Below are 26,314 nucleotides of genomic sequence, written 5' to 3'. Positions count from 1 at the left end.
CTTTAAAAAATGCTATAATCTGTACGGCATGGACTATTAAATGCGCTAATTTTCCTTACTGTTATTATATCTTTTCTTATCTTTATTGCATTTGTTTTAAGCCATCAGATAACTTAGAGCAGTGATTTCCATTTACTTCCTTGTTTATGTTAAGGACKTCTGTGCCATTTGACTATATTTCCTGGACCCCTCTTTTTTCTTTCCTGCCATGAGGCATTCTTCCCCYGACATACTCCTTTTACCCAAACCTTGGCTTTTTCACCTGAAGGGACATATGCTAGTAACTGTGGGATTTTTACTGCTACTGCTGTCTCTTGAATCCATTTCTCTTCCCTTCTAGAACCTGACGTTCCTTCCATTTCTTCCTGYGGTAAAACAAACTGCAATGATATTAGCCCTGTCAGATGCTTTCCCCAACTCCAAATGGCCTTTGTGACCTCTGAAATAAGAGATCTCTGGTCCAAGGGACAAAGCTAAGAATGTGGGACATACACAATTGAATATTTAACATGGGACCTCAAATGTCGATTTAAGTGTAAATTTAAGTATAATTTCCACTGAGTCTTCCCTACGCACTCCTCTGACATCTTTACTATTCCTTGTAAATTTATTTACATCACAAGATGCAGAAATTATTTGCCCACTAATTTTGTGGGTTTTTTGACAAATTCATAATACCTCCTTCATTAGACCAGTATTTCCATGCCATCCTTACAAAAATAATCTCCCAATACTCTTTGTAGCAGGAGCATTTTGGTGCAYGAACCCATCTTTCAAATGTTCACAAAGTACTAACATAACATTTCAACAGTATTAAAACCTGCTCAAGTTTACTTGCCAACTTGTGCCCTATTTGCAAGTAAAATGTGCCTTCCTTCCTAGTCATCTGCTGCTTTAACTGATCATTTCCCATTCGTTTAATAATATATGCCAAGTGCCTTCTAAACATGTTTTATCCTTAGACTATCATCTCATCATCATTATCTTGTTTGGTGGCAGTGCCAATCTCAAAAGAAATGAACAGCRTAAGGGACCCAAAAGTCCAGGTGGCAGGTCACCTTATGAAAATACAAAATGTGAGTGGTAAGGCCTATCTAAAACACAGATGCATTTTTTAAAATTAACAGAAATGGAAAGCAGCTGAAGAATCATTTAGAGAACCCTGATCAACCAAGGAKCATTTTAGACAATATCTATTATCTGTGAATTGAAGAATCTGAAATATGTTACCATAGTGATGATGCTGAAAAAGGATCAATTTCTGAAATRCTAATTGAAAAATAATGGTTTGAATCCTATAGAAATAATTGCATATTACACCAGTGAGGAGGAAATGGCTAGTTTTCATCACAGAGCTGAAAAGATATAGCTGTATAAGTAAAAGAAGAGGTGTTTGTATTTGCAAGCTTTATGATATGTCAACTTCAATTTTGTGAATATTAGATTTCATCATTTTTGGGGGGGAGCAATCTAGATAACGTCATAACAAGAACAACCCTTTTCTACCAGATCTGTAAAAAGAAGTTTTTAAATTATTATATGTCTTTATTTCAGACTCCACAGAAGACCTAAAATGATGGAATAAGATGTATTTAAACTGAAATTTAGTGTATGTTACTTAACCTCTGCTTCTTGTATTTTGATTAGCTTGTACCAAAAGCTATAATGATCTTCCCAAAATAGCTTCTGAGATCAGTTTGTGAAAAATGTTCAAGGTGTATTTGAAAGAAGAGATATTTTTAATATCCATGGAACAGTCCAGAGGATTAGTATTAAAGGTATGATATAATAAAAAAGCAATAATTGAAGATAGCAGAAGATAATAGGCTAATAGAAATTAGTTATAATTTCAATGGTTTAAAACTTAAAAAAAAAAAAAAGTATGCTTTTAATATTGTACAACTCACTTCTGGGCCTAAGTGCTAAGCATATATTTAAAGACTGGATAACTGTCRTAAATACTGATGCAATTTGCAATCGGGATAAGAGATTTGTTATTTCCCTACATGCCTCATTTCTGTTTAGTGTATGTAATACAAAAAACTTACCCTAAATTTTTCATTCCAAAGTTTAAAGAGGAGTTTGGGGGGGGGGGGGTTGATGTTTTTGTTCTTTGTGAATACTGCAACTTTTTCTTGAGGTTTTTCAATTTTCAGTTTTGCTAAACATATAGTAGCCTACAATTATTTTGGAAAAATTAGAATATTCACTATGGTAGTAAGGGCAATGAACAAAGTTCAATGTTATTTCCAAAATGGATGGATGTACGCAAATTTTAAATACTGCCTACAGTGTGAGTATGTGCACTCTCAGAATTTTATTAATAAAGACCAACAACATCTGAGCAGCAAGGTATACCGTAGTACGTACCTTAGATGGCTCAAGATAGAACAAGCATTTAGCACTTAAACAGTGCTTTACAACTTTAAAATGCTTTAATAATAGCCACAGCACCAATATACAGTGGGTTTCTACTTAGAGCCTTGACTACCAGCCTACCTTACTGAGGTGGTATCAAGACATCTGCCTGGGAATATCACATTACTGATTAAATGATTTATTTGTCACTTTTGGGAGATGAAGAAATAGCATTTAGGAGGAAACCAAAGTCATTTGTGTCAATAAACCATGCAATTCAGCATATTTACAGTTTTGTTTTAGAAATGTTTGTCTGTGATTCACATAAAGTTATTCATTACCGGGTATCAATAACTTGATTATGTAAAGTAACAATCTGTTTTCAAGCTTCCAAAGAGACCGAGTATATCACCTGTGTCTAAACTCCTTCATGCTATGAACTGTAAGTCAGAAGCTGTGAAAAACTGCTTTTCAAAACCCCATTATCTCAAGAAATGTCAACATCTCCTGTTACCCAAAAATTAAATATAGTCTCACTTGCATTATTGAAAATTATTTACATCAAACAGAAGAAAGCCTTCTAACAAAGTAATACTGTCATAAACTTAAAAAAAAAATCCCTGTCTGCTAACTTTGTCTCAGCTGTGTTTCCTCGTCACTGTTATCTTTTATGTCCCGATTGGTTTAGTACTTTTTCAACCAGCGTGCCACAATTTTGGCTGTCAACATGTTGAGCAGTATGCTACAAGTCCGAACCCCCTGGCTTCAAACCAGTTTTAACTGTACCCTGTGTCTGAGATGAAGGAGAGGATGAGCCATGCACAAAGCACTCCTGTCCACCTTATCTTACGGTCTGGTTTACAGCGAGCAGCCAAAATAAATACGTTTAGATGTGAATAACTCTCAGGTAGCGCCAGAAAGATCTATAGGAATGTCAAATGAAACAAAAGAGTTGATGGAGGAGAGGGCATAGAAGGCTGCAAAAAAGCAGACTAGAAGCTCACGCCCCGGACAGCTAGTGTGACCCAAGCTGTTGCAGGATCGTGGAGAGCAGACTCGGAGCTCTGCACTGCAAAGTGCTCCTCCTTGGAGGGATTCGTCTTCTATGAAAGAGCCTTAATTGCAGCCATCTTCAAACAAATTGAAAAATAACCAGAAGGTAAGTGAAAGATTCATTTAATAACCTCAATGAGAAAGAGCCCAGAGCATCTGAAGGCCTTTAACAAGTGCTAATGATTATACATGGGAAAACACCTGGTTGTAGTTCAGAAATACTGAGGTTATAAATTGACACCAATTGTGTGTGTGTGTGTGTGTGTGTGTGTGTAGGGGGGAACAGAAGTGAAACTTGCTAAATAAAGCAACTATTCTTAAAATACCTTACAGGCCCTAATGTTAGCTAACTCTTCAAGAAATGAGATACTTTGACCTCTATGTATTTCCCAAGGAAGAAAGGTGGCTTTTCCAGCTTGTCCTGCACGCAGTTGGCTTTACTGGCACATTCTAACACCTTCCTCAAGTTCCCTCTTTTCCTCCTGGTCTTAAAAAAAATACCTGAACAGTCCCAACTTTCTGGCATGTTAGGACAGAGGCTCAGATGAGACCTGAATCAAATTATACATGCTCCATAGTATTCAGTATAATATAAAATTGTATGTTCATCCATAGGACAGAAGCAAAGCAGTCCRGCTACCACAGATCAATCGTACCATGGATTAGTTGCGGTGGGTGCTTGGATGTCCTGAGGCAGGGGTCGTCTTCTTTTTTTGTTTGATTTTTTTTTTTTTTTAATAGCTCTGTCACTCTCAAGATAGAATGAAGGCATAGGCTTGATTTATTTATTTATTTTTTTAACCTCTAATGAGGTTCCTGGGTTCAATCAGTCAGGTGGCTGCAGCAGCAGTATGAGCTCCTGTGTTTTTTTCACTGTCTGAGAAGGCAGCCTGGAACAGAACTAAGGTGACCTGTAATGCACTGCAAACTTTTACTCTGTTTGCAATAAGCTATTGCTCTGAGGTCTTTTTTCATCACTGCACTTCATCCCAGCTTTTCAGACTGTTTGAATATCTGTATTTTACATTATTTTCCTCAAACATATTAGTTTGTATTTTTCCTATTTGAATCTCATTCTGTAATTTTCTGCCTGATTCCTTAATCTCACTTGGTCCCATTTGTATTATTCCTTTGTGCTCTCTAGTGTTCACCTCAAGTTCTAATTTATTCTCACCTGCATATTTCATTAATGTATTTCTACTCCCACATCCATATTATTAATAAAGATGTTAACTGAATGAACCTCCACAGAATGCTATTAAATATTCYCCCCCACACTCCCAATTTAATACTTTGAACCTTTGTTTTACTGTCAGCTTTCAATCCACGTGACAATGTTCTTCTCCAAGTCATTGGGAAATAATTTTCAGTGCAATTCTGCAAGGTATCATGTCAAGTGTTTTACTAGACTCCAGATATATCTATTGCTTTCCTTTTATCCACTCAGTAGGTGATTGTGTCAAAAAACAAATAGCAGAATCTATTTTTAGGAGATAGTTGCTGTATTTCATTACTTGATGACTGGGTTTGGGAATGGGGAGAGAATGATCTGAATTATTTTTTATTACTCTGCATTGTGATTTATAGAGCACTGTTTGCAACTTTTCCCCAGATCATTTAAATTCCCCTGGCATRAGAATCTGTTTCTGTTTCTTGTAGTGTTTAGCAGTAAACCCCTGTTCTCGGGATAGAATAGCAGGGCAAAAGGCTCCTTCAGACTGACCCTTCTGCTGAACTATGGTGAAGCTTACAGCAGGTTGTGCTATGCGTGCTACAGCCACGTATGCTGTGATGAATCTCCCACAGACAGCCCTGTCACCTTTGCGCTAGCTGGAAAGCTCCCATCACGCTCTCACGTGGGAGAAGTGCCCCCAGCTCAACCTCCTGCCCGCGGCGTGCGGGAAGGCAGCRTGCCCCGCTGCTGTCATGCTGTTCTGGTTTTGCTCTTTCTCATTCTGCTTTCTGACAGTTTCTTCTCCATGTTAAATTATTTCCCTTCCTAGCAATGTTCTTGTAGCTACTTGTTTTCTTTTCTAATTACTAGACGCAACTAGAGTAATTCCACTTCTTTGTACAAGTTCCGCAGTTTGGCAGTGGAATCTGATTGGGACCAAATTCAGCTGTGGTGATCCATCTAGAAAACCATGTGTTTGCTCTGGGAAGGTAAGTTGGAGACCTGGTGTATTTGTTTAAGCATTAAAAGCAACATGCAGCATAAAGAAATGCTGCGGTATTTCTTTATGAAATAATGCAGCGGCTGAAAAAGGAATTTCACTTTTTCACATCTTTTATTTTATGTATGGGTTAAAGCTGCAGCAAAAATATTCAAGGGCGCCCAGACACATGCTCAAATTTAGAATTGCCCATTAACAAGTAAAACCTAGGAGAAAAAAAMCAGTTTGCCTTAGCATGCCTATTGGAATAGCTGTATTTTAAGATTTGCTAAACTGTTCCGATTTACATATTTTGACATCTAAACTGTGTGCCCTAATGTTTCAAACCAAATACTAAATAAATTATTAAACCTTTGTAGGCTTCTTATTTCCATTTCAAGTAAAATACAAATCAAATATGACATTTAAAACTTTCCTGTAATGTCTATAAAGACCAGTAAGAAGAATTCAGACTTGTAAAAGAAGCTTGTTTTGTGCTTATAAAGACTGACCTATCAATACTGGAAGTCATTAAAAATACAGATCTTCCATATGATGATTCAGAAGAACATTTGTGGTTTAAAATGTTGAAAGGTTAATACTGAAAGTAAAGCTAATGGCTGTCTCAAATTATCCTGGCATCCATTCTCCAAATCCTCCTGACCAATGAATTCACTTTTGGCATACCCCGTTTAAGGCGTCCCTAAGATGTTTAACTGTGTGCTAGTGTTACACAGTGGGGATATGGTGGTTTTTTTGTTTTGGGGGKTTTTTTTTGGTAATATAAAGCCAATTTATTGGCTTCTCTCCTCCTTTCTGTAGCAAGAAGGGACAATATCCGATAAGATTTCTGTTAACGTTTTCCAGCCATTATCACTTATGACAGTTAATTTACAATAAAGCTGTTTTCGTTTCTCTAGTTTTGGACTCATCCTGGTTAAAGCAAGATTTTAAGTAAGGCACRAGGGAGCTCTTGTACACAACAGCCTTATGTTCTGTGTGCGCTGTAGTAATCGCTGTAGATGTTACTAAGAACGTCCGGAGCTGTGCAAGGGTGGTAAGAAGCAAGTGTCGCTCTCATTACAAATGTACAGAACAGGGAGATTGGAGACTATGGAGTATATTCATGCTATACTAACTTAGATGCTCTGAATTCCCTCTGGATGAAATTATTTCTGCGCTGGAGCCAAGAGGGTCTAACCCCTTGTTTAGCTATATAGAACAAGTGCCTCAAATGTGTGTGGCTGTTAGAGTGACTTAATTTCTATTTTACAATGGACATAGATTTCATGTTTTCAATACACTTTAAAACACAGAAATGTGATTCTTAAAAATGCGTAGCACAAATTCTGTGTGTTTAACAGCTAAAYTGTATCTTTAATTATGATTAGTTTTAAGATTTATGATAGTAGTTTTTAAGTGGTCAAATTTTGAAGACCACAACAAGGGAGCTGTATGCATGGAGACAAGGACAAAATGTTTATCTGAAGGGTTTTTTTTCATCTTTTTTTCTCTCCAATCATTTTATCTTATTTGAATCCCTACCTGCAGCTTTAGTTTAGATTTTCTGAAGTAAGTCAAGTGTTTCTCTGTTGAAACACCTACGCTTTCAATGCATCCCTGCATGAAATATAAATCACTATAGATCATCTAACAGATGTGCCATTGGCTCTCATCATGAAAAACTAGCTAAGTGGGCAGCTGTAAGCAGAGGCACAACGTGAAATTTCCAAGTCAGTTTCAAAAATAGCTCTAATCGCTCAAGTTTTAGTAGGCATTTGTGCAGAGACTTAAAATACCTGGTGAAGTTCTCATCTAAAATTAAAGTCCATTGTTACGTTGCTGCATGAAGCTGTAAAAAAAACTTTCAGGAGCAGATGAAGATGTGACAGGACCCTTCTGTTTTGAATCTTTGTGATACAGCTGATCTGAAATGTTCCGTTGAAAGTCAGTTCCAGCAAAAAGCTGTTTTTTATTAAATGTCCATTCTGGGGCCCAAAATAACTGTTTTACTGTCTTTTAACCAAAAGATGAGCATCTTACCCAAAAAAGAAAAAAAGAAAAACACTTTTCTTTTTAAAATACTCTCTGCTTAGCAACGTGTAGAGGCAATAAGTTCTTAGTTGAGGAACCTGTTTTATATGCCAACCTTTTTCCCATTTGTTTTCCTATAGCCACTATTTTGCTGAGTTTTCAATTTTTAGTCTTTTTTTTTTTTTTTTTATCAACTCTAGCTGATTACCAACACTCACTGCTAAATGAGCTGAACAGATCTGGTCCTCAATCCTTAACACAGATAAGCAAATTATCTAATTTGGAAAAGCTTTTGCAAAGAGGAAGGAAATAACCTGTTCACTATGTCCATGATGGATAAAATAAGAAGTTAATCAGATTAGATATTATGAAGAACTTTTTGATGTTAAAGTTAGTGAAAGCAACAGATCAGATTGTTGGGGAAAACTTCAGCTGTCATCATGGGAGACCTATATGAATAGGTTAGGTATCATCTGTCAGGAATGACAAATATATACTTGACCTTGTCTGAGGCAAGGTGACTGACCAGCAGACTTTATGAGGTCCTTTTCAGACCTGCTAGTCTGCGAATCTGTTCCTATAGCTAGGTATTTGTCATGAGTAGTTCCACAGCTGTCAATGGGACAACTCAGAAATGCTAAACTCTTGTTAGAGACTCTCCATGGTCAGAAGCTTTGCATCTACAGTCTGCAACAATCAAAAAGATGAAGAACTATATGGTTTTGTAGCATTTGGTTTTCTGCTTTGGATTGTTTACCATCTGTTCTCTAGCATAGGTTGCTTAACATATATTTTATAGTGTGAAGAGATAAATGATTCTAATTGGATTTGGGAAGAGGTCAGATTATCTATTCCTTGGAGAATTTCTTTTGCTTTTAAAGCTGCATTTTTATATAATAAGTTATATCCAGCAGAAGGAAGGAGTAAGCAAATATATTCTCGAACATTAAATACTCCATTTTGAAAAAAAATAGGTAAAAAAGAAGTCAGAGACACCAATCTTTGAGGKGCCTGTTTTAGCTCTGGTTTAGCCCTCAGGATTTCTGTTTCAGTTTCCTTCTACTTCTCTAGTCGTTAGAGAAGAGGGACCAAAATTTTGCAGGAGTCCAAGGGCTATCCAGCATCCCTGAAGCATGGGAGCCAGTTCTTCGTCAGGAAGCCAGAAAGTTACCTGTCCTAGAGAGCCCCCACTACAGCAGGGACTCCCTTGGGTTTTCAGCTTCAAGTTTTCAGGCCTTATGATATGAAACCTTGAAGTCCCTAGTCCTAGCATAGTTCACATTATGGGACTGTTCTTGAGATATGGCTTTGGGAAGACTTGAAATCCCAGGCCCTGGGTCAAGGGCACTCCAGAAAGAGAGCTTGGAGGCCCTGGAGTCCTTGGAGGCATCCAGTCAGCATTGCTGAGCCGAGCCCTTTGTTCTCCACTGATCTGGTATGATGAGAGTGGGATGCAGGATCCACTGCTTGCTTGCTTTTTGTCACGAGTTTGTCGAATATGTTTGAAACATTTACAAAATGTTTCAGTTTTCGTAATTCAGCATTTTTCAGGGAAAAGGTACTTTTACTTGGAAAAGAGCTAAACAGGTTTATACTGAAGGGTATTTAAAACTTAGGATGGAAGGCTTCTAAAATTAGTTTGTAGGGAAAAACAGTTAAATCGAATCTATTTGCCTACAAAATCCAACTTATTTCATACACTAGTCATGCTTCATAATTCTGCCAATTTTTGTGGGCTTGCAGTCACACGTTTGTGGGGGGTTTCAAATTTTTTCTCTGTTGCTGTGTGGAAGATCCATGCCAGCAACACATGAATTGACTAACAAAGTGAGTGTATATTGGGAACAGTTACATTGTCAATACACAGTGTGCTGCCAAATGCAAAAAAGTCAAACAAACTGAAAAAAAGAGAATTTTTGTTGTTTCTCTTATAGTAGTCTCAGGTGCTTCTTGCAGCAATTGCAGATAAACTGTTTTCGGGAGAAATGATTTTAACTGGCAGGCTGTCTTTAAAATTATGTAAATTGTAACCCAGTGAATTAGCCTCCAACTATAAACTCTTGAAGTTCATCTGCTAAAAGTAAATTGACCARCTCTACTTCATCCTGGTACTTTCTCCCTGCTTGGCTAGTAGTCATTTTTGGAGTGTTTGTTGCTAAAAAATGATTGGATGACATGAATATAAACTTCTTAAGCAGTTCGGAATGGCAGCCTTAATTAAGTTTAGGTTAATCTGTTACAATTGTATAAAACACAGGAAGCTAGTGCATTGTGTTTTGGTAGAGAGAGAACCTACTTTGTCTAATGAAGGAATTTGCTGTATGAGGGACCAACTAGAAACCTGTTCAGATAATGGAGGGTCATAAAGTAGAAGATAAATTGCCCATACTTTAAATAGAATCTTAAAATCCTCTATCCAGGAAAGTCTAACTTGCAGGTTTCTCTTCAGTTCTCTTCAGCCTTACAAAAGTCRTTCCTGATTTCTTCTTCCCTTTATACTCAAAACAGTATCTTCATTTTCTTCCCTTGTTTCCAGTCTATAGCTCAGTGACTGTGATTGCTAATTTTTACTACCTTGCCACATTTCCATTGCTTTCTTTATCTGCTTTGTTCATTTGTGATATTCCTGAGGTATCAGATTTTAGACTTTACAGAAATTCTTTTAATAAGAAGCTCTGGTTTATGTTCCCTTTTCTTTTCTTTTCTTTTCTTTTCTTTTTCTTTTTCTTTTTNTTTTTTTTGTATTTACCTCTGATTCACATCTGTGTTTACACCATTGGGATGATTCTTTGAAAGGGTATGCCCATTTTGACTTTTAGTGAGATTATCTGCCTTAAAATTGGTATAGGATGCTTTGCATAACACATTCTTTCTGTATACTTATTCTTAGGTTACATATGCTCTTCTCTTGTTTTGGGCATTCAGGTGATGCTTCCCACTTGTTCTACATCTTCTTCTCCAAGCTATGCAATTTTGGTTTTTTTTCAGTTACATTTTTTGGGTACCGTTCTCCTTCGTTTCTCTCCTTAGTGTTTTATGTTGCTTACCTACTGATTTCTGCTCTATTTATTATTCTTACAGGCCTTCTCAAGGAATGTCTACACTGTAATCTAACTCTGTGCTCCAGTATGCGATTTTTGTCTCTCATAAATGGTTTGCATACATGATGGTTTACGTATTTTTGTCTGTGTTTTGGTTCTGTGTTTGCTTGTACAAAAGAGGAGGAAAAGGGGGAGGAAAAGAGTTAAAAGCGTTTTTTAGAAGGCACTCAATTTGCAGGCCAGTTTAGTCGAACTCTTAAAGCTTTCCAGTGTTCCTTCTGCATAGCTGCTCTGGGGGATGGATGTCTCCTTTAATGGACACAGCTGGCTGGGCAAGATTTCCAGGGACTTTCCACAAAAAGGACCTGATTTGTAAAGGCTAGTGCAGAAAGAGTGAGACTGTGTTAATGTGGGTACAATTTTGCTGTCAGATGCTTGAGTTTAAGGCCTAAGGTGCTCAGGGTTGAATGTACTCCGTAGATATGTTTTGGTGTCATCTTAGTAACACTACTACCACTTTCTTTCCAAACTCATGCTTATCATATTCACAATGCTGTACCAATCCTTAAAATTATTCAAGGTTCAAGCTTCTTACACGGTTACTTCACCCTAAACACTTTGTTTATTCTAGTAGCAATGATCTCTTAGTTGTGTTTTTTTTCTCATGAAGACACCCATCTCATCAGCCCCACCTAAGTGGTGTTTGCTTTTGGTTTGTTATGCTCCCCTACCTTGAATCCATGAATGAGTTTTGAGTCAAGATAAAAGTAGATTTTCATTGAAATTTGTTTCCACCTATTATAGAAATAGACCTCTTAAAACTCTGAAACCCAGTTTTTACTTTTGTTCCTCTGACAGAGTGACTTGATAGCCCTTTTCCTCCCTTTTTATTTCATCACTTGCCCACAGTTCCATCAGATTTGTGACTAAAGGCCTGCTAGCCTAGGTTTTTGCTGTGCCATTCTTACAGTTTTTCTCCTCTCTCCTCCTTTCTAAAGGGCATGGCAGAGTCTATTAGAACTTTTCTGAAGAGAGCAGTATATGAATCTATTGTGGGATTACATCCTAGCTTATGTAAGTAAACATTTGAATTTAAAGAAGATAAACCAAAGGAAAATATTTTTGTAATTGTTTGCTGCAGATTGGAAAGTCTGCAGGAATCCAACAGAGAATGATAGATTTGGAAGATATTTAGAGCATATCCTTCTTATACCTGCTAAGCGTTCTAATTGTTTCATTATTGGAATAAACAATGTGCCATCTCTCTGTGAACACAGGCAGAGCTTATGAAATATTTCTCATTAAAGACATGCCGTACTAATAGCTATAAAATAACCATAGAGATTCATTTTGGGGAATGAGGCTGGCTTGGGTCACCACAGGAGATACATTGATATTAGTCATTCTGCCAGTGTTCACAACTTTGTTCAATTTATTGATTCTGTGCTAAAGGGGGAAAAAAACCCAGTGTATCTGTTTTTCAAGATGAAAATCAAAGAACCACATGAAAAAACRCTCTTTTTTTCTGTTACTAGATCTATGACATGCCTTTTTTCAGTGGCACCTTTAATGATGAGATACTCTGGTTTGGTTTGACGGCTATAAGCCAAACTAATTACACAATCTAAGATCTTAGGTTTCTGTGAGTCAATATTCAGAACACTTTAGATTATATTTGAACAGTGTAGACATAAAGGTCAAGTTACAACATTAATTCTTTCTAGGTCCAGTATATTAAAATATATTTTCCTTCCTGTTTGAAAAGTTGGAGCATTCAAATACAATCAAGATATTTTTGTCAATTATCCATCTATGCCAAATGAGCAAAGAGGCAGCTTTGTGCTGTGCATACTTCCTTGCATTCTAATGATGTGAATTTCTTTCCATCAGGCATAAGAAATTCAGAGGAGTGACCTCTCAGCAGCTTCTTTAAGTGGTGCTGAGTAATACATAATTTMTCTGTAAGAATAAGGACTTGGAGACACTCAGCATAGTAGTTTAATAAATAATATGTCTGAATACTTTTATATTACATTGTCATATTTGCTCAGAATACACAGGCTGATGTTTTATGTTGAGTTCTAAATTTGGGAAGTATTTTTTTTCTGTCTTTCCATAAAACTTTGGACAATTATTTCTGGGTTGGCAGGTGGTAAATTCCACTTCTCTTCATGGAAATGAATGCAGTATAAGATAACGCATGCAAAAGCTTCTGTGGACATCTTATACCTAGTGTCGTTCTTTCACTCAGCTCTGAAGAACAATACCTTTATTGTTCTGTGCGTTTCTGTTCTGTTTGACAGCACTGGTGAATTTCCTGCCTGTGTTTGTCAGTTTTAGTACCAAAGCAAACCTTGCTTAGATGCTCCAAATTGATTATGTTCACCCTGAGGCAATTTCACAATAACCTATTGCAGATTAAATTCACAAAATGCTATGTCACCTCCAGTCCTTATTAAGATAATTGACCCTCCTACTGAATTAATAATCTACAATCTGGTTGCTTAAATATGCTTGCTACTAAATAGTCCTCCTAAAGTCTAAATGGTAATATATTTTGATGAGATAATAGGGCTTGTTTCTCTTCTTATTCACTTAAACATCCTGGATTGACAAGAGCATATTGTTTAAAATTCATCCTAAGAGCGAAATGTGGAAGACCCAAATTTGCCAGGGCTATTTTTCATAATTTCTAAGTTATTTTGTTCATTATCCCTGTGCTATTCAAACAAAAAATTACAGGTAAAAAGCTAAGCTATTCAAACTCAAAGTTATCAGTGCATGTATAATTTGACATTACAAATTTATTGGCTCTGAAACAAAGCTTTTTCTATGGTAGTAGGATCCCTTCCTCTACATTTTCTTATAATTAGTGTGGGTTTACTTGAATTTTTAAATTAGTGGGAAATTATTTAAATATGATTTAAAATTAGACTGCTCTTTGATAATTTGTAATTTTTAATACAGATGATGAGCTTCGGAATGCTTTGGATTTCTCTCAGTGTTGAGATTATCGCATGTTTCTAACTAGAGGTATGGGAAATAGGTGGTTTTGCTTTTATACTACCTACCCTTTGCTCCCTTCCCAAATGAGTACTGATGAAACCAACAGATGGAGACATGTATGAAAGCTTTGTTTCTCTCATTAAAGCAACCATTTTGCATCTGTTTGTTGTCTTCTGTACTCCATTGTTGCCTGCTCTTATTCCCTTTCTACCCACATACCTTATTTTAATGTTTCTCCTTGTCCCAACAAGGGACAAGGCATCATCCATGTAAAGGAACAACAAGAAGCTTATCTGTGTGAAATATCTCCTGAAAACCTTTCAGTTGCTTTTCAGAAGTCCAGTTAGCAAGAAAGCTTGTCTTGTACAAGCAGAGAGCTTTTCAAATAGAATTTGCTAATAGATCATAGTTACTATAGAAAAAAGGTCAAGAAATTATTGTCCCATTAAAATCAGTAACAAAGCTTATTTTTATTTTGTTCAAGCCCCAAAATTGCTGCATTTGGGTGCATTAAATCCATGCTTTTTTTTTTACTGTGATTGTATTAATTATTCTTCCACATTCATATTTCTGGTGTAAATAATTGTCAACCCTAAGCATAGTTCTATATGCACAGTCTTTATGTATGACTGGGAACTAAAGTCTGTGTGATCCCGCACAGCATAGGACATCAGAAAGATACAACTTCAGTAAAGTGAGCAGGTGGGTCTGCCAATATCCTTGTTCATTCTCAATGAAATGTTTTGATATTTCTTCCCTATAAATATGTTATTTCGCAGAACATAGCAGATTTATTCCTACAGCTTTCAACTTTTTCTGGAATGTAAGATGTTTTTCTGGAATGTCAAGATGTATTTTTATTTTATTTTTTGTTTTTCTGTTTTTCCCCACTTTAAAGTAGGCTGTTGACCTCAGTGAAATTCTCCCTGGACTCATGAAGTTACTGAGTTTCTGAATAACAATAGTAAGTTCTTTGTCATTCTTGTTCTCCCCAGCCATTAAAGTTCTAGATATTTCAGGCATGATTCTGCTCATGATTAAGTCAAGACTGTCATGCCTTCCATGGAAATGCTTTGTTCGCATAGAAAGAGAATGAGAAATTGCACTAGGTTTAAAAAAAAAAAAAAAAAGCGGGGTGTGGGGGGGAAATAATTTATTATTCCAGTCACTGTCACCTTCTATCTGTTTTCCTCAGGGTCCTTCTTTTTAGTATGTATCCACAGAGCCTGCAACCTACAATGCTAAAAGGTTATGCTGCAAGGCAAGATAAAAGCTCAAGAGGTAACTGTTATTATGTTTAGTTTGCATATAGGTAAACAAAAGCTAAACCGATTTGGTGACTTGCCTGGGACTTTCTAGGTCTATAGTGGGGCCATTTTTCCACCAGAATGAGAACGTTAAGGTGCAGATCCATGGTATGCTTACTTTATTACAGCTATAACCTGCTACCGTATGAGAGTGTTTCAGTCCTCCCAGTCCTATCCATGGATCCACAAGTCAAAAATGCACTCTGGACATGACCACATTTCTTGCATTAGACCAGCAGTTGTATTACTGTGAGATAAACCATTTTAACACTCTGATCAGACAGAAAACGAATCTATCAGAATGAGTAAATATATCTGTATCTATTCAAGTATATTATTTATATATCAGAATATATATATACCGCAAGGAATTAAGGGTATAGCTTTGCTCCATCACAGACTTTCTCAAAGGTCAATCAATCTATGCATTGCACAGTATATGCTTGGGAGATTCTGAGATAAGATGAAAATTGTTCAGAAAGGTTCCTCATATATGAAAATAAGCATAGTTAACAGGAATTTTTACCAACAGTTGGTACCCCACTTCTCTGAGCAATGTAAACTAAGCTGACAGAAGTTCTTTGTCTGCTCTCTGGAGTAGACTCCTGTTTATTCCAAGGATTTTGCTGGCATAGAGGTGTCCACTGAAGTGTTTTGTTTGTTTTGTTTTGTTTTCCATACCCTGTGACTTAAACTGTCCTGTGACCTGGCCTAGTTAGTGTCATACTGCAGGGACAATGCCTAGCACAATAAGCCCGGCCTTTTGTGTAGGCTTGAGGTTCTGGTGTGAAGCTCTGAGCCTGATCTTCTGGGTGTCAGGAGACTTGTGCAGAAGATCCTCAGAAGCACCCAAACTTTGCTGTATTGAACTTTTAAAGTTTACACCATTTTAAGGTTATGGTATAGTTACATGGCAGGTTCTTTTCATCTTTTGTCGTTGTCATTGTTTCCAGATATATAACAAAAGAAAAATGAGTGTTGTTAGAGTAATGCTAACACTCCATAATTGCAGGACAGGCAATACCAGCAATCATCTTTCTCCTTGCCTCAGTAGGCAAGTATTTCACAAGAAAATAACCTCTAGTTAGGACACCATTTGCAAGCAGCCCTGACTAGATTGGTTATTAAATATCCATTTAAAGAAAATGCCTGTGTAAAACAGGATACTTCTTGATAACAGGATGCTTCTTGTTGGTTGCTAGATCCATGTTTTAATACACTCAGTTGTCATATATTATGAGAAAATCGGTATGCATATTTTATTATGAGTTATGAGAAAAGAGATTTACCCTGAAAATAAACACCCTAAGTTCTGCATTTGTCTATGCTCTGAGAYGATTACAGGTATGGCTCCATGATGTTGAATTCACATGACAGGAAATACTTTAATTATACTGGTAGAGCTCCAAGACTGATTTAGGCTCGTAGTATTTCAACCTACTAGGAAACAGCTGTAGAAATAGAAATAGAAATATTATGTAGAAATAAAAAGTAGCTGTAGGATAGGACTGCATAATAAAGTGGAGTATTACCTGCTTTCAGATACAGTATAAAAGATCTGGGATCTAACAGACTGCCTCACAATTTTGGGTGGCAGTAGATATCCAAGTAAAATAGAATAAAGATTTGCTGTTGTTATATTAATTCATAGAGAACTGTCTGTATAATATCGAATGTAACAAGACTTCTGAGTTAAAAAAAATAAAATAAAAAGTGTTGCCGATGCTCATGTTTGATTCACAGCTCTGTAACTCCCCTAAGCACTGGTTCATGTAGGTGTGCTCTGAACCGAATGCAAAAGAAATAAAACAAAATTGGGCCACCCCAGATAAATATTTAATCCATTTCTGAAAGCACTAATCAAGACAAAGACAGAGCAAAAGCATGCCCCAGTATGCAGGCCTTTAGCTTTGCATACTGTATTAATATAGCAGTTACTACAGTTGATTTAATTTGAATAATTTTAAACATACTTTTCTGCAGGAGCCTTGAGGAATGGGCTGTTTGTCTTTTGTCTTACACTGTATTACAGATTTTTATTAGGAAAGTACTTTTTTCTTTGTGACTATATTGTTTGGAAATTCAGATAACTTGAGTGCTTTCCCTTGTAAGAATACATTTTGTCTCCCTAAAGGCATCAGTTATATTCTTTGATTGTTTTTTTCCCGCCAAATAGTCTCTACGTGATTTTCAGTGCTGGCATAGAAATGTTTCTGAATGGTTTTTTTTTTTCCCCCAATATTGTTTAAAACATTGTTATATGGTACTAACATTCTTTTATTTTCTTAYTTTACTATCTGTAGAAAGTGGAGGAAAAACATTTTAACACTTTTTATGACACAGTATATGAAACTCAGTTTAATCTGCTGTTTGGTATATGAACCCACAGGGTTAAATTCTTTCCATAAGCTAGGGGTAGGAAATATGTAATCAGCTGTAAAGTTTGTGTTTCACAAAGCTGCTTACACTGAATAATTCAGTATTTGAATTTTAATGATATTTGAGTAGGAATTTGTGTGTAGACAGTATAGCAGTTAGATGAAAAAACATGGACAAACTTTTGAGTTCTGTCAAATGGGCTGTAGGCAGGGGATTGTGTTGCAGGGAGCACTCTGAGGATGCTGACCAGTGGGTTTCCTGTCAAAAGGTTATAAAAATATATCCRAAAAAGCAAAAGTGACACCTGTAGCAGCAGGAGTACTTGCTTAGAGAGCTCCTGTCAGTCASCGCTCAAGCGCAGCACCTGGACCATTCGCGCCTGAGGTGGTTTCTCAGCTCTCTGCGGGGCCAGTCCTCCCTGAGACCAGCACCAGCCGTGCCACCTCTGAGGAGACCGGAGGTGCCTCCGCTGCCTCTGGAGGGGGCCTGCTGTCTCTGCAGCTCCTTGCAGGCTCTCCCCAACCTGCCTAAGCTGTGCAAACCTGAGGGCTGACGTCTCGGTTCCTGGACCTGAGTATCTGTGGGTATTGACCTCCAGGAAAAGAGTGATATTTCATCAGGGCCGTGTGGCGCCCCCTCCCCTGCCAGCCTCGTCCCACAGCCCCCGGCGAGGGGAGCTGGGCCAGGGATGGTGACCGGGGGCGGCCGCAGCCCGGGCACCGCCAGGCGCCGCCGCAGAGCCCTGGACCCAACGGGGAGGCAGCCCCCGGGGCGGGATGGGGATGGGGATGGGGAGGGGTTTGGGGCCTGGCTCAGTGGGACCCAGGGCCAGGGTGCTTTGCAGCTGTGCTGTAGCTGCGGCGGGGGCCATGTGTGAGAGCCTCAGCCTAAAAGCAGCTCCCGAGCCTTCGCTGAGGCTCCTCACGTCTTTTTCCACAAGGGCTCTCGTCAGCCTGCTGGTGTGAATGCAGCCAGGGAGGCATGGGGTGCGGGAGCACCCTGTGCCCCCACAGCAGTTTTCTGGTACATCAAGCAAATAGTACTCTCATCACCCCCCAGAAATGTTGATGGACTGTATTGGCATGCTTAGTCCTTCAAGAACAGCCCAGACCACTATTTATTTTCTTAAAAAATGATGTGGAATGTATTGATCTGAGGCAACTGCCTTAAAATCAACCTTAATTCAAGCTAGTGTGAGGCAAAAGCCATCTTAAGGGTTACAAACAGCTACAAAGGTCTTAAGAATGGAAAGAAAGCTTCCTCCGCCCCCAAAAGTCTGTCCTCACCTCCATTCACTATACCTCCTTCTATAGATACGTACCTCTTCCATGTAGCCAGGGACTAAGTTTACTCCCATACTTTACAGCTCAGGTAGCACCAGAAAATCTCCTTCTCAAAACATTCTTCACTTCACAATCAATCTCTTTCTAGRCTCTCCTGAGACTCTAATGCATATTTGCATTGTAAAAGGATTCTTTTACTTCCCTTCAGCTCTCAGGAAATGCAAATATATTTTGGCAGATCAGATGTACTGTGGCCTTTAGATGGTAATAGGAAATTTTTAGCCAGACTTCATCCGATGGGCAGAGGTGAGAAGTAAAACAGTTTTTTCTCCTGCTTGGGAAGGCAATGTATAAACTGATGCATGAAACCTTTTCACACCCTGAACCTTGGAATTTTGGATCAACTGTAAATTTACAGCCATACTTAATATAACTCCATAATTGGGATTAATGAATCTAGATCATCACTGGCTGCTGATAGAGGGTAGGTATAACAGTAGTCAACCACTGTGTGGTGATAGTGAAGTTTGGGTGATATTAGGACTATGATGGCTGATACCACTATCTAATTTCAAGGAGTGCTGTGACATGCAGTTGCAAATGTTAGACTGGAAATGATTGTAAAAAAGCTTTTACACAGGTCAAATTTTGCCAGACAGACTAGTCCTAAATAATACTTTCTTCTCTGGTTAGATTCTATCTCCAAGTAGATGATAAATCCAAATTTAAGCCCGAGGAGGAAGCACTATCACCATACCTTTTTTCCTAAAGAAATTAATCTACTTAATCATAATTCTCCATTTCTCATTAGATTGCTTTCAGGTTTAAAAATAGAACAAAGATTTCTGATGAGCCCTAATGCCAGGATTCACACTTTTCATTAAAACATATTTTTTGGTTTTTTTCAGCTTTTGATTGAGTTGGTATTATGTTATCTCCTGGTTATGAAAGRTGCAGGAAGAAATGAGAGGAACATTCCAAACTCCAGCATTATCTAAAGTAAACCATACACTGAATTTCTAATAGATTTCCTCTCCAAGGGTCTTAATCCCAGCCTCTTTCTGGGGTGGTCTGAAAAGAACAAGATCAAATCTGCTTATCACCCTTTCCCCCTGAAAGTACAGGAAAGGTAAAAAAGAAAGGCAACTTGTCAGCACTGAGACAATTACTTCTGTTTCTAGCATTGCAACCAAAAAACGATAAGGGATTTTTATGGGGGATTTTTGTGTCCAGATTAGAAGAAATCAGCAAGTGTGCTTGGGCATTCTGCTATCTAGATTTCATGTTGTTTCCTGTGTCCTTACATATCTGAAGGCAAAGTTATTTCACTTTAATTTCACTTAGCTTAAAAAAATATATATTGATTTATTTTGAGGTCTGTGACTTCATTTTACCAGAGTAAATCATGAGAGGTGATGCACAGCTGCATTGTCTCAGTCCTAGCACTGGAAGATGTTATACCAGGAGAGAAGAAAATACCTTTTCCCCATATCTATAGGTTATGCTGACAGACAGCCCTTCTTGTAGAATATAATTGTCTGTCTTTGCTGTGTTTGTTCCACTCTGCAAGCTGATGTGAAGAGGTTACATCACAGCCATTTTTTTCAGTGATCCTCCCTTTGAACAGAAGTGTGTGCTCTCAGGAAGGAGAGAAATTTTCTTTGGCAGCAGAAAGATAAAGGAAGGGGTAAAGTCATTAAGCTTTTGCCCATAAAATGATCTTTTATAAAGCCAGGAAAATATTGGCTCATTTTGAAAATTGTCCCATCATTTTCTCTGTGCAGATCATAACAATCTCCAAAGCATCTTCCTCATCTAGAAGCTTAAATCCTACTGAAAGGTGATGAGATTTGAGTTCCTAAATTACTTAGCTTTTGAACATTGGAGATTCTATTTAAACAAACATCAAACTAATCCAGTATTGACTTTGCTTCTCATTTAAGACTTGTTTTAGGGAAAGGGGCAAGGAGAGTAATAATGCCCTGGTAAATCTTTTTTTTTTTTTCTTCTTTACCTAGAAAAGCTCACCTAATCTATTTTGTAATACTGAAGCAAAACAAAGCACGTCAGTAATGTTGGATTTGTGGACCAAGTTCTGATCAAAATATCCCTCTATATGACATGACCATATCACTTACAGCCTCACCATAAGGACTTGAAAAAGTCCTCACCAACCAGAAGACTGAATTCATAGTGGATCTTTAAACTAATCACTATGTGAAAAGAAAGAAGAGAAAGAAGTCAATAGAATCACATTCTGGTTAATAGTACTTCCATGATGAACATCTTCGGAAATCAAGAATAAGCAAATAAATTCACCATCTTATTATGACTGCGGTAAGAAACTGTACTTTTGCCTCCAGCATACCCAACAGAAACTCTACTTTTCTCATCTTTTAAACAGTAGTTAGTTAGATTCAAATGGTTAAAACAAAAATGCAGCTTTTTCACTCAGAGCTCACTCCTTCCCCCTCCCTCCCCCTGCAAGAAAACCTTCCTACTGAATTCACTTATTTTTTTTCTTAAATAACAGTGGACTCCTTAGTTGTAGTGTACCACTCGGTCACTAAATATTTCTGTGGAATGCACAGTCAGGTTGGGTATACTTGGTGGAATAAGAGAGAAAAATGGGAAAAAACCTGTATCATACACTGTGATGTGCATGGGTGGTTCTTTTCTTTAAAGTATACATCTTGCTTGAAATGGATTAGGACTCTTTATGTTACAATAGTGTTAACCCCAGAGTAAAATGTTTATCAGCAGACTAGTAATAATGATCCTGCAGTCATTTCTTGGTCCAAAACTCCTTATTGATTTCCACTCAGAGCCTCATCTTGGGTATGAGTTCAAAGTCTGGTCTTAGGGGGTTTCTGTGAATCCAATGGCAATTCACAAAAATATACACTAGAAGCAACCCCATATGAATTCTGATTTGGCATACAGTATTAAACATTTTTCGTAAAAATGCCCCATTGTTCAGATTTATTACATCCATTTTAATTTATGTAATTTTATGTAAAGAGAAAGCAGCTATTCTGAAATATTGTGAAATAGAATCTCTTTAATTGTGTAATTAACAAGCTTATTTCAAAATGTATGTATAAACCATTAAATTCTGATTAAAATGAGATTTTCTAAAAAATACTATTCTAGGAATGGTGATTTTGAGAAATATTGGTGGTAATATAGACTAGTAATAGAAATTCAAACTTTTGTGTGTTAAGAATAGAGGATTTGCTTATATTTTTAAAGATGCAGTGAAACTCAGATAAGAGATAAGGAAACAGAAGTAAAATTGACACTTGTCAAACTACATGTTGACTTCTATATTTGATTTAGATGAATTCCTTTGATACAGACCAGATAATACAACTGAGAGGAAAATAGACAAATGCTTTGAACTATGTCATTTAAAAAAAAGAGCAACAGTGGGATTAAATAAAAAGTGTCTGTATTAAAAATAATCATCAGTACTGAATCTACTTGCCATAAGCTTTTCAAACACTCATGTTGTTTATTTTTGTATGTGAGAAAGGATGTTCTATATTTTCCAAAAAAAAAAGATGCCTCTTATTTAAGCAGTTATTAGCCACTTTCTGTCTTTGTTTCACAAGAAATTGCTTTTTCAGAGTCTAATGGCACCCTGAATCATTGTAAAATCTGTGAATGCAAAACATGTTTGTGTGCATTGCTGGAAAATACTTGTGTAAGGCTCAAGTTTCCTTTTAAAAAGGTTTCTAAAATGATATGTCTAAGCAACAAAGCTTTTTCTATTAAGTCACTGGTAGTTGGTACTTCTGAAAAACATATAATCTATTAAAATGTCTAAATTAGGAATGGATTTTTAAATGTCTCTGGACCATGTTGGCAGGCCTGGGATGTGAGAGAAGTTTCTAAATATCTTTGTGTTTGTTTTGCTTCTTTGATTTGGGAGCACAGTCTTCATTAGAATCAATTTATATTTTGAAGTAATTTAGGCTTTAGTCTGAACCTACAAAATGGGGTTTTGAAACCAAAATGGCATTGGCATCTGAGCTGAATCTGAGAGTGGTGTTCCCCTCTGGGGGTATTCAAGAGATGCTGGGCATCTCAGAATGAGCAGTTCCCCCAGATAACCTAAAGAATTCACTGCAGATGCAGTGGGATTTAAATCACACCCTGCTGTCTTGAGAGATTGGGTGCCACTCTGCTACTACCAGTGAGCAGTTCCTTCAATTTGGGGAATTATCTGCCCTGAATTCTCTCCTGCAAGCAGGCTCTTCAGAAGGAAAACAGCTGCTTCTAATTTTTTGAAAAAATACCACTTCAGGAGGAGGAAGTGCTTACAGAAGATCCCCTCGCCCCTCTTCTACCCACATCAATGCAGCAGTGGTGAGAGCAGTCATCAACAATGTAAAAGGTCCTAGTTCAGTTCCTTTCTCCATCTGCACAAACTCCTACCTTCCTCGGCCCAGGGGGATGTCCTGCCTGTCAGGCACTGGACAGCTTTTGAACTGTGGTAATCTCCAGGCCCGTTGGAAGCTGTTTACTTTCCATGATACTCAGTGAACCAAAGAGACATAAGAAGCTGGAGATCAAGTCTGTAGGGAAGTGTTTGGGTCATCTAACTTAAAGAGGGAAATGCTGAATTTCAGCCATGCTCTGAGCACTTTTTGTTTGTTTTACATTAAGTAGTGACTGGATGAAATACTGAAATACTTACAAGAACAAGGACTGGAGCACAGGCTATATCCAGACTACATAGCAGGCAGGAGAAGAGTCAAAAGTATATCTCATTAATGCATTTCAGCAGCACTTAGGTGTGAGAAATCTGCTGAGCTGCTCAGCCCCATCAGGTAGGAAGTGCTTCTGAGTTCATCAAGAAGAAAACCTGCAGGTTTTTGTAGGACTTTCAGTATTAAAAATAATAAACATTATTGTTTCATGATTTAATTATTTAATGATTAATATTGTATGAACTTTAGAATTAGGCAGAGGCAGGAGTTCTGAAGATCTAAACTCAGCGTAGAGATGCCCCTGTTTCTGTGGGTCTTGTCATTAAACATTTCTGGAAATTCTTATGTATGAGCAGCATAGCTTGGAGTATCCACGTCTGAAAATGTTAACTATTTTGTCTTATTACAGCTCTTTTGAAAAACTTACTTTCCAGCTGAACAGCCAGCGCTGCATGACGACTGATAGGAAGTTCTATCAGCTGCAAGTGGAATGTCTACTCCCACTCCAAACGTATAAAACCAACAAAATTCTATTTATTGTTGGTCTTTTTTATTTTTAGTTAGTTTGTTCTGGTCTGGGTATCTAGCGATAGTGCTGGTTCGTAGCAGTTTAAGAATTCCTAGTAATGATTTAAAATTGGACGAATCTTACGTTGTTCAAAGCTGTCACATGAAGTATATTTGTGAGCATTAGCTGCTGAGACTATATAGAAATCCTTAAATTTTTTGTGATGTTGGTTAAGTTATATACATTGTTTTAAGCAATGTTTTAGATGTTAATCAATCAGAGGAAATGGGTTACAAAAATGAGAGGCTGATTGTTGCCAGGGACAAAGGGAGATAGGAGAGAGATTATATACCAAATAATTTTTCCAGACCCTTATGGGTTCAGGAGATCTCTTCTTACCTATGCAGGGAAGAAGGGGTGTGTGTAACACTATTCCAAGTTCAATTTTTCCCTTTCCTTAAACTACTACAGACAGAAATTATAAGGAAAATCCTGCACCAATATAGGGGCAGGAGATATTAGATGGACATGATTATTGCCTGGGAAATATCCAGTTTTCAAAATTTTTCATTCCACTTTGGGAAAAGACTGTTAAAAGTGTGTAGGAAGAACAGTAAAAAAAAGAAAAATATAATCTATAATGACTCCTGACTCAGGCATATCCATGTGCTTGCCCCACTGTCAGAGATCCAAGTTCAAGCATCTATTTCAAATCAGACAGCAAATGTGGGTATCCTAACTCCCAGAGGAATATCTTAACTATTGTGCTATTAGTAATCTGAAGCTAGGATTCTCCCTTACAGTGTCTCAGAATGTGTCCTGACCCCATTAAAATCTCCTTGTGAAAGTATTATTAAAAAGTATTTGAAATGATATTTTCAGACATAGAAAACCTTTCTTGAAATATTCCTGATCAGCTCCACTGAACTGACATTATCGGAGCAGTTAATAACACAAGCTGAGGAGTAGAGAAGAGCATTTGTCTTTACATAACGTTTCTGTTGAAGGCATTCAAGACCTGGGCCTTCAAGACCCGAGTTACTCTTGTAAAGTGCTGTATAGCACATCGCCAGCAGAAATAGCTTTTCTCTTCAAGCCCATTACTGCATCAAATTCCTTTTCCTCTGAGAACAATATGTATTTAAATACATCTGTATCTCTTTAACCCAACTCTGAGCCAGAGGTAATTTGTGCTGTGTGTGTTTATTTGAGGTTTTGCAGAACTAGTATTGCAGTATCCTGCACTACTCTGCACTATTCTGCAGTATTGCAGAACTAGCTATTTCATCACGCAGGGATGCTGTTGGCACTTACTATGGTGACGTACGCCTTGACTTGAACAAGAATAGGACTTTGCAATGAGAAGAGTAAAGAAAGTCTTATATTGGGGCAGCTGAGAACTAAGCTGGATCTGAAGTTTTCAAAATGGTATTTTCTGCCTTTCTGGAATGCAAAAAGAAGAGAAAGCAGTTTAAAGAGACAAAGAATTAAATTACTTTAACTATTAAATTAACAATGACAGACAACTGTCAACATTAAGACTGAATGAAGTTCAAGTTCCAAAACTAAAACAAGTATATATTTATTTTGTGAAACTATAGTATCACGATCAGTGGTTGTGTTTGAATACCTCCTGTATTTTCCCTATATTATTAGACTATAATGATGCATAGATTGTGGACTAGCCCTTTACAAAAGAGTGGATTTCACTCTGTATTTGTAAAAGGAAATTCAAGGTCAATTAGATGAGTACAATGTAATCGTAGCATTGTATTGAAGCTGATGTGTTCAGTGGCCTTCTGACAGCCTGCACCCTGTCTGTAATTTCAGAAGCAGCAGTCCATATGTTTTAGCACTTGTTCTAAGCGATGCTCTTAAAAAAAATTCTGAGAGCTAAAGGTCACATTCAAGTGTACAGAAAAAGTACCAGCAAGTCTGGGCAGAGAGAATTCACTATGCACACTGAAGTGAACATCTTCCTCTTGTTGTAAATTGCTCACTGAATCAAATTTAGCAGCATATAATTGTGATCACAAATGAGAACTGGGCTGGAAGAGTACAAGCCCTTCACATTATAATCAATTATTCATACAGATTTTTCTTTGTCTGTCTTTGACTATTCCTTGTCTTGAGATCATGAGGAATCATGATGGAAACATACAGATGTTGCTGCTGGAAGTTCCTAGTTACTAACTTGAACACGGGCCAAAGTGTTTACATTTGGTTTGATGTGACAGTGGTATTTAGCCTTTCTTCATGTCTAAGCAGCTTGAACAAGGAGCCACTATCCATAGTTCAGAAAAGTTGTGGAAAAAATTCTCTTCAAATTGCTGCTGTATTTACATCCAGTCAGGCATCCATGGCCAGCCAACCACATACAAAGGGTAAAGAATGCAAGGGGAATTATTGTGTGTCCAAAGAATGATGGGATTTGTAAGAGGTACAGAGCACTTCTTATTTCTGACTTGGGCACTCCA

Source organism: Apteryx rowi, unplaced genomic scaffold (assembly GCF_003343035.1).
Source record: "Apteryx rowi isolate R43461 unplaced genomic scaffold, aptRow1 scaffold_441, whole genome shotgun sequence".
NCBI lineage: Eukaryota > Metazoa > Chordata > Aves > Apterygiformes > Apterygidae > Apteryx > Apteryx rowi.
The sequence above is the reverse complement of the archived record's forward strand: the minus strand, read 5'-3'. Positions refer to the sequence as shown.